The 15,021-nt window shown below is 41.1% G+C and overlaps 1 long non-coding RNA gene across 3 annotated transcripts in view; it reads right to left on the bottom strand.

Moving 5' to 3' along the window:
* Positions 1 to 15,021, bottom strand: part of LOC141126999 (uncharacterized) — a 115,639-nt gene that overhangs the window by 23,728 nt on the left and 76,890 nt on the right. For 2 of the 3 annotated variants that reach the window (XR_012241476.1, XR_012241474.1), the window contains exon 3: positions 8,362 to 8,505. The exons of the other annotated variant lie outside the window; for it this stretch is intronic. This is a non-coding gene — a long non-coding RNA (uncharacterized lncRNA). The remainder of the gene's footprint in view (positions 1 to 8,361; positions 8,506 to 15,021) is intronic. 3 annotated transcript variants of the gene reach the window in all.

The raw sequence follows: 15,021 nt of genomic DNA, 5'->3' as shown, positions 1-15,021 counted from the left end.
CAGCACAGGGCCAATCAGTACTGTCCAGACAGAAAGTCAGCGGTTATGCAGCCTCATAGGGCAGTTAAAGGAGAATGAAAACTCCTCCTACAAGCTTTAACCAGTACTTGGCCTGGCACTGATAGAAGTCTGATATATACTGCTGATGAGAAAAGGTATTTAGGTATTTATTTGTGTTTCTTGGCCAACAATTGTGTGCTGTTTGTATACAAGACAAGTTCACGGCACACACCCTTCAGACAAAAGTCTGGCGCTTTGTCTGCAAAAAATCCGATCGTGTACGAGGATTAAGACTTAAAGTGTAAGTTCACCTTTACAGGAAATCTGTAAGGTGACCTTATACTGGACCCACTCCCCACACCCACCCCGCTGTACGAGACTGCTGTGATCCCCCGCTGTCAGACACAGAAAAGCCACTTCACCGGTCTGGGGATTTGAAATCTCCTCGCAGTGCACTGCGTCTGTAAGGTGACCTTATACTGGACCCACTCCCCACACCCACCCCGCTGTACGAGACTGCTGTGATCCCCCGCTGTCAGACACAGAAAAGCCACTTCACCGGTCTGGGGATTTGAAATCTCCTCGCAGTGCTGACAGTATGGGCAAGATGGCTTCTGATTGGTCTGCTCAATTAGAATCCCTGCAGTCCGTACTGGCTAAGCAATATGAACAAGAGATTAAGCCACAAGGGTTTCAAATGCCCAGGCTGGTGACGCGGCTTTTCAGTGTCTGACAGCGGGGGATCGCGGCAGTCTGAACCGGGGGGATGGGGTCCGGTGTAAGGTCACTACCGATTTTCTGTAAAGGTGAACTTACACTTTAATCTGTGAAGTGCGGGTGCAGACTGACACGGAGCCCACTCACACTCCTGTAGCAGATAAATGACCTTCAGATGCCCTATGGGGTAATAACAATGCAGTACACTAATGTAACTATAATTATAAAAAAGTAAATATACCTAGTGTGTGTTTTGTGCAAAAGTACTTTCTTTCTTTTGCTTTTAAAGTGGTTGTAAAGGCAGAAGGTTTTTTTTATCTTAATGTATTTTATGCATTAAGATAAAAAATCTTCAGTGTGTAGCAGTCCCCCTAAAACTTACCTGAGCGACATCTCAATCCAGCAAAGTTTGCACGAGTGCCTCGGCTGTCTTGGACTTTTCCTTCTGATTGGCTGAGACACAGCAGCGGTGCCATTGGCTCCTGCTGCTGTCAATCAAAGTCAGTGAGCCAATGAGGAGAGAGAGGGAGCAGGGCCGGACCACGGCTCCTTGGGGAAGATTTACTAAAACAGGAGCACACATAATCTGGTGCAGCTGTGCATAGTATCCTATCAGCTTACAGGTTTTATAGTCAAAGCTTAATTGAATAAGCTGAAGTTAGAAGCTGGTTACCATGCAGAGCTGCACAAGATGAGTGCTCTGGTTTTAGTAAATCTACCCCCATGTCTGAATGAACAGATGGAGCTGCGACTTGGCTCGGGTGCCCCCATAGCAAACTGCTTGCTGTGGGGGCACTCAGCAGAAGGGAGGGACCAGGAGCGCCGGTAGTGGACTCGAGAAGAGGAGGATCTGGGCTGCTTTGTGCAAAACCACTACACAGAGCAGGTAAGTATAACATGTTTATAGATAGATAAGGCTCAATTTGCAAATCTAACACTACAGGATAAGGATTCTTGTTTTTTTTGCTTAAAGTGATTGTAAAGGATCGTTTTTTCGTTTTTTAAAATAACAAACATATCATACTTACCTCCACTGTGCAGCTCGTTTTGCACAGAGTGGTCTCGAACATTCTCTTCTGGGGTCCCCCAGCGGCTCTCGCGGCTCCTCCCCGCATCAGATAACCCCCTAGGAGAAGCGCTCTCCCGAGGGGGTTACCTTGCGGGCACGCTGCCGAGTCCAGCATTTGCGTCCACAGACATAGACTCAGCCCCACCCCCCAGTGTCTGTGTCATTGGATTTGATTGACAGCAGCTGGAGCCAATGGCTGCGCTGCTATCAATCTATCCAATCAAGAGCCGGGACCCCGTGGAGAGAGGGAGAGTGCGTCCCCGCCGAAGAGATGAAGGGACTGGTAAGAAAAACGGGGGGGGGGTGCTGGGGGGCCAGTGACTGCCAGGTGTTTTTTCACCTTAGTGCATAGGATGCATTAAGGTGAAAAAACACGAGGGTTTACAACCCCTTTAAATTACAGTTATTTAGACAGTTATTCTCAGCCCAATGAGGTTTGAAAATTTCAGCCACATTGTTAAAATATCTTTTCTTTATGTTTTAAAGTGTATCTTCAGTCTCTAGAAAGAAAAAATAAAATAAAAGCAACTAAGAATACTGTAGCTGCTGACTTTTAATATAAGGACACTTACCTGTCCCACAATCCAGGCCATCCTCCCCCTAGCTGGTTCCCCGGTGCCCGCGCCAGCATGTCTAGCGTGGGAAGCCAGCTGTGACTCTTTGTGGATTTACAGCCGGCTTCCGAGTGCGCATATGCGAGTCACTCTGCTCTTTGTGAATGGTTCCACAGCCTTATGGGACCTGTGATGTGTCCCAAAAGATTGTGGAAGGGAAAGGAGAGTGGGGGGAACAACTTGTGGTGGAATCGCCTAGCCAAAACAAGGTTTGTTAGAGGAATAGGGGAATCTTAAATGTGGAACTTCCCGTTTAGTTTGAAGTTCCGCTTTAAGGTTGGGGAGTAAAGCACTATTAGACCCAAAAGCAAAAATTTAATAAATTGCAGCATACCTGTCTTTAAAGCGGAACTAAAGACTCCAATAACAACATTACCTACCTGTCTGCTCGCAATCTTTAAAATGCATGCTTAGCTGCACATAGTGCAGCTCAGCTTACGTTTCAGGACAGATCCTGTGTGCGGGGACAACTGAACATCCCGTCATCCAGGAGAAGCCAGATAGAAGATGCTAGCCCCGGCGAGGGACCTTGGCCCATTCAAGGAGAGGTAAGTATTGTGTTACTAAACCCACTACAGTAAAATGGAGGAAAGTTCAAAACTAATTTTAGAAACTTATTTTACTGAAAGGGTAAAAGTTGATGCTTGGAATAAACTTCCAGCAGAGCTAGTGAGACAGTAAACAGTAAATGGTTTCAAAAACACTTGGGACAAACATAGATCTATACTCCCCAGACAAAAAAATAAAGGGGCAGAATATTCAGTCTTTTTCTGCCGTCACTTTTCCATGTTTCTAAAATCTGTGGAACCTAAGGCGTTAATCCTCTGCATTGTGTAAAAAGGCTGTTTGATCCTGTCTTCTCTGATTCTCCCCTTCTTCCACAGTCCCAAATCCATCTGCTAATAGAACAGAGCCCTAGGAGGCACTCTGCACATGCTCAGTTTGGTGTGTATTGCTAGAGAGTTTTTTTGGGGGGAAGAATGGTGCATGTGATCAGCACAGGGCCAATCAGTACTGTCCAGACAGAAAGTCAGCGGTTATGCAGCCTCATAGGGCAGTTAAAGGAGAATGAAAACTCCTCCTACAAGCTTTAACCAGTACTTGGCCTGGCACTGATAGAAGTCTGATATATACTGCTGATGAGAAAAGGTATTTAGGTATTTATTTGTGTTTCTTGGCCAACAATTGTGTACTGTTTGTATACAAGACAAGTTCACGGCACACACCCTTCAGACAAAAGTCTGGCGCTTTGTCTGCAAAAAATCCGATCGTGTACGAGGATTAAGACTTAAAGTGTAAGTTCACCTTTACAGGAAATCTGTAAGGTGACCTTATACTGGACCCACTCCCCACACCCACCCCGCTGTACGAGACTGCTGTGATCCCCCGCTGTCAGACACAGAAAAGCCACTTCACCGGTCTGGGGATTTGAAATCTCCTCGCAGTGCACTGCGTCTGTAAGGTGACCTTATACTGGACCCACTCCCCACACCCACCCCGCTGTACGAGACTGCTGTGATCCCCCGCTGTCAGACACAGAAAAGCCACTTCACCGGTCTGGGGATTTGAAATCTCCTCGCAGTGCTGACAGTATGGGCAAGATGGCTTCTGATTGGTCTGCTCAATTAGAATCCCTGCAGTCCGTACTGGCTAAGCAATATGAACAAGAGATTAAGCCACAAGGGTTTCAAATGCCCAGGCTGGTGACGCGGCTTTTCAGTGTCTGACAGCGGGGGATCGCGGCAGTCTGAACCGGGGGGATGGGGTCCGGTGTAAGGTCACTACCGATTTTCTGTAAAGGTGAACTTACACTTTAATCTGTGAAGTGCGGGTGCAGACTGACACGGAGCCCACTCACACTCCTGTAGCAGATAAATGACCTTCAGATGCCCTATGGGGTAATAACAATGCAGTACACTAATGTAACTATAATTATAAAAAAGTAAATATACCTAGTGTGTGTTTTGTGCAAAAGTACTTTCTTTCTTTTGCTTTTAAAGTGGTTGTAAAGGCAGAAGGTTTTTTTTATCTTAATGTATTTTATGCATTAAGATAAAAAATCTTCAGTGTGTAGCAGTCCCCCTAAAACTTACCTGAGCGACATCTCAATCCAGCAAAGTTTGCACGAGTGCCTCGGCTGTCTTGGACTTTTCCTTCTGATTGGCTGAGACACAGCAGCGGTGCCATTGGCTCCTGCTGCTGTCAATCAAAGTCAGTGAGCCAATGAGGAGAGAGAGGGAGCGGGGCCGGACCACGGCTCCTTGGGGAAGATTTACTAAAACAGGAGCACACATAATCTGGTGCAGCTGTGCATAGTAACCTATCAGCTTACAGGTTTTATAGTCAAAGCTTAATTGAATAAGCTGAAGTTAGAAGCTGGTTACCATGCAGAGCTGCACAAGATGAGTGCTCTGGTTTTAGTAAATCTACCCCCATGTCTGAATGAACAGATGGAGCTGCGACTTGGCTCGGGTGCCCCCATAGCAAACTGCTTGCTGTGGGGGCACTCAGCAGAAGGGAGGGACCAGGAGCGCCGGTAGTGGACTCGAGGAGAGGAGGATCTGGGCTGCTTTGTGCAAAACCACTACACAGAGCAGGTAAGTATAACATGTTTATAGATAGATAAGGCTCAATTTGCAAATCTAACACTACAGGATAAGGATTCTTGTTTTTTTTGCTTAAAGTGATTGTAAAGGATCGTTTTTTCGTTTTTTAAAATAACAAACATATCATACTTACCTCCACTGTGCAGCTCGTTTTGCACAGAGTGGTCTCGAACATTCTCTTCTGGGGTCCCCCAGCGGCTCTCGCGGCTCCTCCCCGCATCAGATAACCCCCTAGGAGAAGCGCTCTCCCGAGGGGGTTACCTTGCGGGCACGCTGCCGAGTCCAGCATTTGCGTCCACAGACATAGACTCAGCCCCACCCCCCAGTGTCTGTGTCATTGGATTTGATTGACAGCAGCTGGAGCCAATGGCTGCGCTGCTATCAATCTATCCAATCAAGAGCCGGGACCCCGTGGAGAGAGGGAGAGTGCGTCCCCGCCGAAGAGATGAAGGGACTGGTAAGAAAAACGAGGGGGGCGCTGGGGGGCCAGTGACTGCCAGGTGTTTTTTCACCTTAATGCATAGGATGCATTAAGGTGAAAAAACACGAGGGTTTACAACCCCTTTAAATTACAGTTATTTAGACAGTTATTCTCAGCCCAATGAGGTTTGAAAATTTCAGCCACATTGTTAAAATATCTTTTCTTTATGTTTTAAAGTGTATCTTCAGTCTCTAGAAAGAAAAAATAAAATAAAAGCAACTAAGAATACTGTAGCTGCTGACTTTTAATATAAGGACACTTACCTGTCCCACAATCCAGGCCATCCTCCCCCTAGCTGGTTCCCCGGTGCCCGCGCCAGCATGTCTAGCGTGGGAAGCCAGCTGTGACTCTTTGTGGATTTACAGCCGGCTTCCGAGTGCGCATATGCGAGTCACTCTGCTCTTTGTGAATGGTTCCACAGCCTTATGGGACCTGTGATGTGTCCCAAAAGATTGTGGAAGGGAAAGGAGAGTGGGGGGAACAACTTGTGGTGGAATCGCCTAGCCAAAACAAGGTTTGTTAGAGGAATAGGGGAATCTTAAATGTGGAACTTCCCGTTTAGTTTGAAGTTCCGCTTTAAGGTTGGGGAGTAAAGCACTATTAGACCCAAAAGCAAAAATTTAATAAATTGCAGCATACCTGTCTTTAAAGCGGAACTAAAGACTCCAATAACAACATTACCTACCTGTCTGCTCGCAATCTTTAAAATGCATGCTTAGCTGCACATAGTGCAGCTCAGCTTACGTTTCAGGACAGATCCTGTGTGCGGGGACGACTGAACATCCCGTCATCCAGGAGAAGCCAGATAGAAGATGCTAGCCCTGGCGAGGGACCTTGGCCCATTCAAGGAGAGGTAAGTATTGTGTTACTAAACCCACTACAGTAAAATGGAGGAAAGTTCAAAACTAATTTTAGAAACTTATTTTACTGAAAGGGTAAAAGTTGATGCTTGGAATAAACTTCCAGCAGAGCTAGTGAGACAGTAAACAGTAAATGGTTTCAAAAACACTTGGGACAAACATAGATCTATACTCCCCAGACAAAAAAATAAAGGGGCAGAATATTCAGTCTTTTTCTGCCGTCACTTTTCCATGTTTCTAAAATCTGTGGAACCTAAGGCGTTAATCCTCTGCATTGTGTAAAAAGGCTGTTTGATCCTGTCTTCTCTGATTCTCCCCTTCTTCCACAGTCCCAAATCCATCTGCTAATAGAACAGAGCCCTAGGAGGCACTCTGCACATGCTCAGTTTGGTGTGTATTGCTAGAGAGTTTTTTTGGGGGGAAGAATGGTGCATGTGATCAGCACAGGGCCAATCAGTACTGTCCAGACAGAAAGTCAGCGGTTATGCAGCCTCATAGGGCAGTTAAAAGAGAAGGAAAACTCCTCCTACAAGCTTTAACCAGTACTTGGCCTGGCACTGATAGAAGTCTGATATATACTGCTGATGAGAAAAGGTATTTAGCAGTTTATATTTACAAAAATAATTGCATTTCCATGTTCTGTGTACTGTGGGAGACCAGATATAGTGAATGCAGGGTCCTGGATTTGGTAACGCTTTAAGTTCCACTTTAAATGTGGTGACTGCATTCATTTTCTTTTTTTAGGATTCCTTTAGCAGACAGAAATGACAGATAGGGGTTGATTTACTAAAGGAAAATCGACTGTGCACTTTGTAAAGTGCAGTTGCTCCAGAGCTTAGTAAATAAGGTAAAGCTTCACTTTACACAGAATACCAAATCACACGCAAGGAGAATAAAAAAAACAGCATTTTTGCTTGCATATGATTGGATGATGGAAGTCAGCAGAGCTTCCCCTCGTTTTCTAAGCTCTTTCAAAAGTGCACAGTCTTTTTGCCTTTAGTAAATCAACCCCTTAGTGCTCTGGATTGAGACACACTGTAGATGGATATAATTTGTTTATATTTTTAATGTCTGAGGTTTACAACCACATTTGGACCACCATGAATTGCTAGACACTCTACATGTATTCAAATGGGCCAATGTTGATAGGTTGAGGCTCCCTTGAGTTCTAGTTCATTCTCAAGCACATTAAAACTGGAATAGACTGGATTAAACAATTTTTCTAAAGTCATTATCAATCCAGCGCCAATGTTATTTGGTGCATTGGATATTAGAGCTACCATGTATGGTCATTTGCTTGTGGTAACCCCTCTATCCACTAGTGTGTGATGATGTTGTTCCTTGTACCCCGCAGTTCTTCTGTGAATAGATGATTTGCCATTATGGTTTAATTCACTCGCTATGAAGTTTTTCACATCTTACATATTTATTGAATAGCAACAGTAGCTAACTGAATGTCCAATGATGAGGAAACACCGCTCAAGGTATGAGTGCTGCAAGTCTTCTGTGGCTTCCAAAGCAGAGGTGCCTGCCCGGCTCGCCTCCGAGATCAGCAGGGAAAAATGGATGAATGGCTGCACACTCCGGAAGAATGCCAAAATCTTTATTGTAGTGATCAACAAATAAAAGCATATACAGCACAGCGAGCACCAGGAGATAAAATTGTTAACGCGTTTCACACAGATAACAGCACTTAAATAAATGATTTGCCATTATGGCTTAATTCACTCACTAGGAAGTTTCTCACATCTTACATGTTTATTGGATAGCAATAGTAGCTAACTGAATGCTTTAACTTGTTCTCTGCAGTTACAGTTTAATGGCCACATGGTTTAACAATCCCAATCATTGAAGGAAAATCTCTAGGACAATTACATTAAGAAGAGAGGAGAACTGGAGTCAGGTATTGTAGTCAGTTTTCCTAAAATTTAATTTCTCTTATTTGCCCTCTTTCGGTCTGTTAAATATACCATTGAAATCATTTTGTTATATGTTTAATAAGTGCAAAAAATACCTGCTGGTTTTGCCAAAAATCCAATGAGCTTTCCTGTGCAACTCTGCCATATTGCCTGAAGCAGTTTTATCCCCTTGCTCATTTCTCTCTGTGGACTGCAGAACACCTCCCTCGCTGTGTTGTAGTCCTAACAGACTTCCTGTTCTAGGGATAAATACAGTGCAATGAATGAGTGTTACATATAGTAGGCGAGGTTGAAAAAAAGACACAAGTCCATCAAGTCCAACCTATGATGTGTTGTCACCGTAGGACAGGAAGTGAGTTACCGTATAATCACCAGGTGAAAATAAAGGGGAAAAAGCCTGAAAAAAATAAAAACTAATGCAACCACCACATCTACACCACACTTCATAATTACACCATAATAAAAATTTTGATAAAGTTTCAGTTTTTATATTGGTTTGACCTGCCCTGTTGTAGTACACAAAATAGGATTGGAAACTAGCTGTGCACAGCAAAATGTGGTTAATGTACAGTATTGTCTGAATAAAATATACCCTATATTACCAAAAGTATTGGGACACCTTTACCTTTACACGCAAATGTATTTAATGGCATCCCAGTCTAAAGCCTCGTACACACGATCGGATTTTCTGCAGACAAAACCTCTGACTTTTGTCCGAAGGTGTGTGCCTGGATTTTGTCTTGCATACAAACAGCAAGGAATTGTTGGCCAAAAAACAAAACATTTCAGCTCTTTAGCGCCACCCTTTGTGCTCCTTCTGCTAATTTCGTGTTAGTAGAAGTATGGTGAGTGTTGACTTGTGCTTTTCATTTTGTGCTTTTCATTTAGCGCTTTTCAGTTTGCTCTTTTCATTTCGTGCTTTTCAGTTTGTTTCTGAATGGCCGTTCGTCAACCAGACATGTTGCGGAATCGAAGGAGATAACGTGTTATTATTGGCCTTGGAGTTATTGCTTTAACCCAAGTCCAGTCCAGGAACAGGGGGAGGAGGATTTCTTGGACCAAAAATTGGTTGCTTTAATTGTAACCAATTATGTCATATGCCTTTGCTGTGGGAGCTCCAGGAGAATAATCTAGATGATTTTCGGAATTATCTCCGGATGACAGACCCCTGCTTTCACCAACTCTTGGCATTGCTGACCCCCTATATTAAAAAGCAGGACACATGCATGAGGCTTTTATTTTATTTTTTGGTTGAATAATAATGATTTGATTTATTATATTTTCTATATTTTCTGATGCATAGAATGCACTTTTTGGTTAAGTTCTATTGGCAGATAGCATGTCTAATTTTTATTTGTTTTCTTTTTTAATGCACAATAAAAAAATTGTGGAGAATAATACTTGGCTATGTGTTTTACTTCAAATGACAGTTTGGGAGTAGGCAGTTACATTTAAAAAAGTACAATGTAAAATTGACAAGGGACACCAACATAGTTGTATGTTTGATCTTAAAAACTACAGGATAATGGTGTTGTGGTAACTTGCCCAAAAAAAAAAAAAAAAAAGCATAATAATATTATTCTTGATATCACTAGAAAAAAAAGCCTTTGAAAATGTGTTTGCAATAACTCCATCAGTATCACCAGCAAAGCAGCTTCATTATTATCCCATTAAATAAGAAGAGAATTGTGCGCTGCATTTCGAGATTTCATAATTTGTCACGTCACAAATGTTAATTCTCCATTACAAACGCTAAGTTACAAGACCGACCACTTCCAGCTCATTCTTGCTTCCGAGAATGCGTGTTTGTACTTAGGACTTTTGTCCTACGGACTTGTGTACACACACTCGGAAAATCCGACAACAGACATTTGTTCGTGGAAAATTTAAAAACCTGTCATCCAACATTTGTCCGTGGAAAAAATCCGACAACAATTGTCCGATGGAGCATACAAACGATTGGATTTTCCGCCAACAGCCTATCATCCCACATTTCCCGTCGGAAAATCTGATTGTGTGTACGAGGCTTTAGTCTGTAGAGTTCAATATTGAGTTGGCCCATCCTTTGCAGCTATAACAGCTTCAACACTTCTGGGAAGGCTGTCCACAAGGTTTAGGAGTGTGTCTATGGGAATGTTTGACCATTCTTCCAGAAGCGCATTTGTGAGTTCAGGAGCTCACAGGAGCTATAAAATAATGAAGTACAAAATATTACAAAATATTTTACAGCGCACACATACAAGAATGACATTTCCTGCAGGGCTAGTTAAAAACACCTGAACACCTGAACATATTCAAAAAATACGGGGGTTTGGTCACACTATATGGTCATATAGTGCTAAGCCCACTTACTGCGACAAAGTACCCCGAATTAAAATAATGAAGCCTTATGAAAGTGGTAGGTTTCTCCCAAACAACAGCATAAATGAGAACGATCCCTCTCTCTTGGGTGGCACTAATCAGACAATAGGGCCCAGGAAAAACATATGGAGAAATATATATAGATGTGGAAAAGTTCTCACGGACGCCTAATATTACATTTTTTTTATTGAAAATAAGTGTAAAGGAAAAATTGAGATGTATGCTATTAGGGAATTGGAAAAGATAAAGGGGATCGTTATAAGACCAGCGGACAATAGGGGGGGTTGGTTATTTTGACAAACACTGATTATGAGGAAGAAATGCAAAGAATTCTTGGAGCTAGAGACAGATATAGAAAATTAAAAGGTCACCCCACATTGAAATTAAAGAAAAACTCAATGATTGTATGAATAAAGGGCGAGAGAGATTTTGTAAAAAGGGGTATCAAAAGAAACATTCATTGAAAATAAGAGAAGAGGTTGGTAAGATGGATATAAATTCATTTTTGAAACAAGAAACAAAAAAGAACAAAGCTATGGAGATGGCATTTATAACAGTATAGCAGTGTAGAAAAAATTATATGTAAATACTGGCCAATTCTGTTAAAAAATATTAGTCTGAATAAAATACTCCCTAAAAAAAACGTTCACCTATAAAAAGGCTCCTGGAATAAGAAATCGGATAGCAAAAAATGTTCTGGACCCCCCCCCCCCCCCCCCCCCCAAAGAGACCCTTTACTTTTTTGGAGAGGAAAGGCTTTTTTAGATGTGGCAGACGCATTTCTTGTAAAACTACTAATGATAAAAGGATAAAGGTAGAACATTTTTCAAGTGATAAAATGATAATGGAATAACAACGGCGCTGCCCTCAATGTATTTAAGTGATATAAGCTAATAAAGTAAGTAACCCCAAACTATATATTCATGATGTAATCTCACTGAGTATGCGGAAATAACCTAAAAACGAAAGATCCAGAAAAGTCAAAAAACAAGACAGATGCCGCAGTATCACTCCATACGACACTAATAGTACATTAAAAGAAAAAAATAATAAAAAATAATATATATTAGAAATTAAAATCCTCCCAGTGAGTGTATAAATAAGTACATAGTGTAAGTGATAAAGTGAACTATGATTAAATATACAATATACTCACTGCAGTGTGTCCCTAAGGATAAAATCTACAGCATTTATAGGGTTGAACTTTGTCTTCTCTATCTGGTCATTAATGGATGACCCCCCTGCACGGACCTTTTAGGAACTAATGTCTGCTGATTATGCACCTTTATAACTGGATATATGGTTGCTGTATGCACTTTTATATAACTGCAATTAACTTATCAGGAGTGTGCTAACAGGGTGTCACAAATAAGTTTTTTTATCAAGTTTTGTATGGTTCACAATTAAGCTGTTGTGGTTCACAAGTGTTAAGGTGTCTCAATACTTTTGGCAATTTTAGAAAATATCTTATACACACATGGTAATGACACACGGAGACCTTAGTAATATTATACACACACCCAATTAATCATTTTCCAGCACAATATTTCATATCACCCTGGCGCCATTTTTGTCCCAAAACTTTTGAGTTTTAAGGAAACACTATATTGTATATTTAATCATAGTTCACTTTATCACTTACACTATGTACTTATTTATACACTCACTGGGAGGATTTTAATTTCTAATATATATTATTTTTTATTATTTTTTTCTTTTAATGTACTATTAGTGTCGTATGGAGTGATACTGCGGCATCTGTCTTGTTTTTTGACTTTTCTGGATCTTTCGTTTTTAGGTTATTTCCGCATACTCAGTGAGATTACATCATGAATATATAGTTTGGGGTTACTTACTTTATTAGCTTATATCACTTAAATACATTGAGGGCAGCGCTGTTGTTATTCCATTATCATTTTACCTACTTTCATATTGGACCCTTTGGGGGTACCAATTAGGAATAGGCAGCAGCTCTCACACTGTCTTAAGCGCGGACTTTTCTACTTACATTTTTCAAGTGATAATGGCAGGACATATCAGATTGAAAAATGTATAACATGCCATACTAGATTTGTTACATATCTTCTTACAGGCCCTTGTGGCTTAAAATAAGTGTGAAGAACCACTAGACCCCTGTTTAAGATAATCAATGAACATGTGAATAACATAAAGAAGGGGTGCATTAATCAGAACGTGTCTAGTCATTTAAAAAAGATGCATAATAGAGACCCATAAACATTGGAGGAGATGTTACCTCCCCAAACAGATCTCCCAGAATGAAACCTGGTGGATACATGAGATGGGATATTTGTATCCATCAGGTTTAAATATAGAGTCATATATAAGGCAGGTTGACACCAGCACACTGAACGCTGCAGCCCATCGTTTCCTTGATGCATGCATTCTTGAATTTTAAATGTAAGTTACTACAATAAAATTTTTTTTTTTTGGTATTACTGACTTCACTATTGGTTGCTTATGTTTCTTTCATCGAGCATGGTTGATCTGTTTACTGAGAGCGTATACCATTGATGTGAATCCCTGGAGAAACTATATCGGGTGTGAATGTCATCTGGATACTGCTGTTCCTAACTCTAGCGGTTGTATTGTGGAGCCTGACTTGTCGGATAAGCTGTGGATTAAATTACATGCCGAGCTTGTTTTGCTTTCTGGTAAGCAGATTACTTTACCACGTGGTGTTGTGTGCTTCCACATCCATGCACTTCTACCGGTGACTGGAACCTTCCTCCCTTTACCTTGGACTCACTATTTTTAACATCATCAATTTTAAGCGCCGCTCTTATAGATTTTTAAAATATAGATATTGACCTCAGCTGCTACATTTCCATTTTTTAGTACCTTTTCGGGTTAAGGGCTAATGGTTTATATACATCCGTTTGGCTTGATATGTTATGGGGACTATCAACCCATTATTAGCCTTTTTTATTTTTAATGTTACTTTTATTCTTGGCTATTGATTGATCTCTATGATGGATTGATGGTTAGAATCCGTTTCAGGGATTTTGTTATAGAGCCTTTGCAAGCAATGAAATTTATTGTTTGGATTGGTGCTTTCATTTTTAGTTTATAGGTGCAATCTGATTTGTGTCCACTAGATGGTACTATGGGCAAGTTTTAGCCTAAGGGTTAATATTTTAAATTGTTTATAACTATTTTTTTAATTTATATGCCTAATAAAGTTGCTGCTTTTTGTGTAATTATTTATGTATAGATATAATATGTTTTTTGGCTTTTGATTAATTGAAAATGATGCTATTCATATATTTGAACAGATTGTTGATGTATTAGTATTGATATACCCAATACTGTACCTTATTTTATTGGATGATTTTAGTTAGTGTTACATGAAATGTTGTGAATGTGGGGCATCAATATGTATGGCAGTACTCTAAAAATTATGTTAATTTGGAAAATCTGGATTCCTGGAAGTGTTCAGATGATTATTTCACCATTCATATCATCTTAGCCAATGATATTAAAGGGGGGGTATATAAGGCTCCAAGAAAATGGCGACGGGCGAGCTTCCTGATGACGTGTGTTACACTAAATGCATTGAGGTTGCGCATCCATGTTCCACTGACGTCACATCCGGACTTGGCCTGGGCTTTGGAACGCATGCCATGGCTAACAGAACAGCGTGCTTATCGATTCTAAGCTGTACATGTTGGTGCTAGCATATAGCACATTTAAATGTAAGTGCACATTACTTTATCCACTTACCTTTGTTCATTTGCAATAAACATATTGCACTGTGATCACCCATATGTTTTTCCTGAGCCCTAATGTCTGATTAGCGCCCAAGAGAGAGGGATCGTTCTCATTTATGCTGTTGGTTGGAAGAAAGCTACCACTTCCATAAGGCTTGATTATTTTTTTAGCTCTGGTGAGTTTGTATATCTTATGCACTTTTTGTGGTGGAGTACCATTTAAAGAACTTTTTTTTTTTCTTCTTCTCCTTTTTTTCACGGTGATTGGACTTTTTTATGAATTTACATTGAAGAAATTGATTTGGACTTCATTTGCAAATATTTATATTTTTCACTATTGGATGTTATATATGAATTTATGATTATATGTTGTAGGGCTGCAACTAACGATAATTTATTATCATACATCAGGGGACACAGAGCCATAGTAGTTACCATGTGGGTTATAGGCCACCTTCAGGTGATGGACACTGGCACGCCCTAAAACAAAAAGTCCACTCCCTATATAACCCCCCCCCCCCCACTACTGGGAGTACCTAATTTTTTTCGCCAGTGTCTAAGGTGTTGGTCACAAGTAAAGATGTGCTGTGCTGAGCTCCACTGGAGCAATCCTTGCTGGGGCTAGCCATGTAGTCAGATCCATTCAAAGTGTCTTTTAGGCCGAAT

The sequence above is a fragment of the Aquarana catesbeiana genome, linkage group LG02 (genome assembly GCF_042186555.1).
Source record: "Aquarana catesbeiana isolate 2022-GZ linkage group LG02, ASM4218655v1, whole genome shotgun sequence".
Classification (NCBI taxonomy): Eukaryota; Metazoa; Chordata; class Amphibia; order Anura; family Ranidae; genus Aquarana; species Aquarana catesbeiana.
The sequence above is the reverse complement of the archived record's forward strand: the minus strand, read 5'-3'. Positions and strand labels throughout refer to the sequence as shown.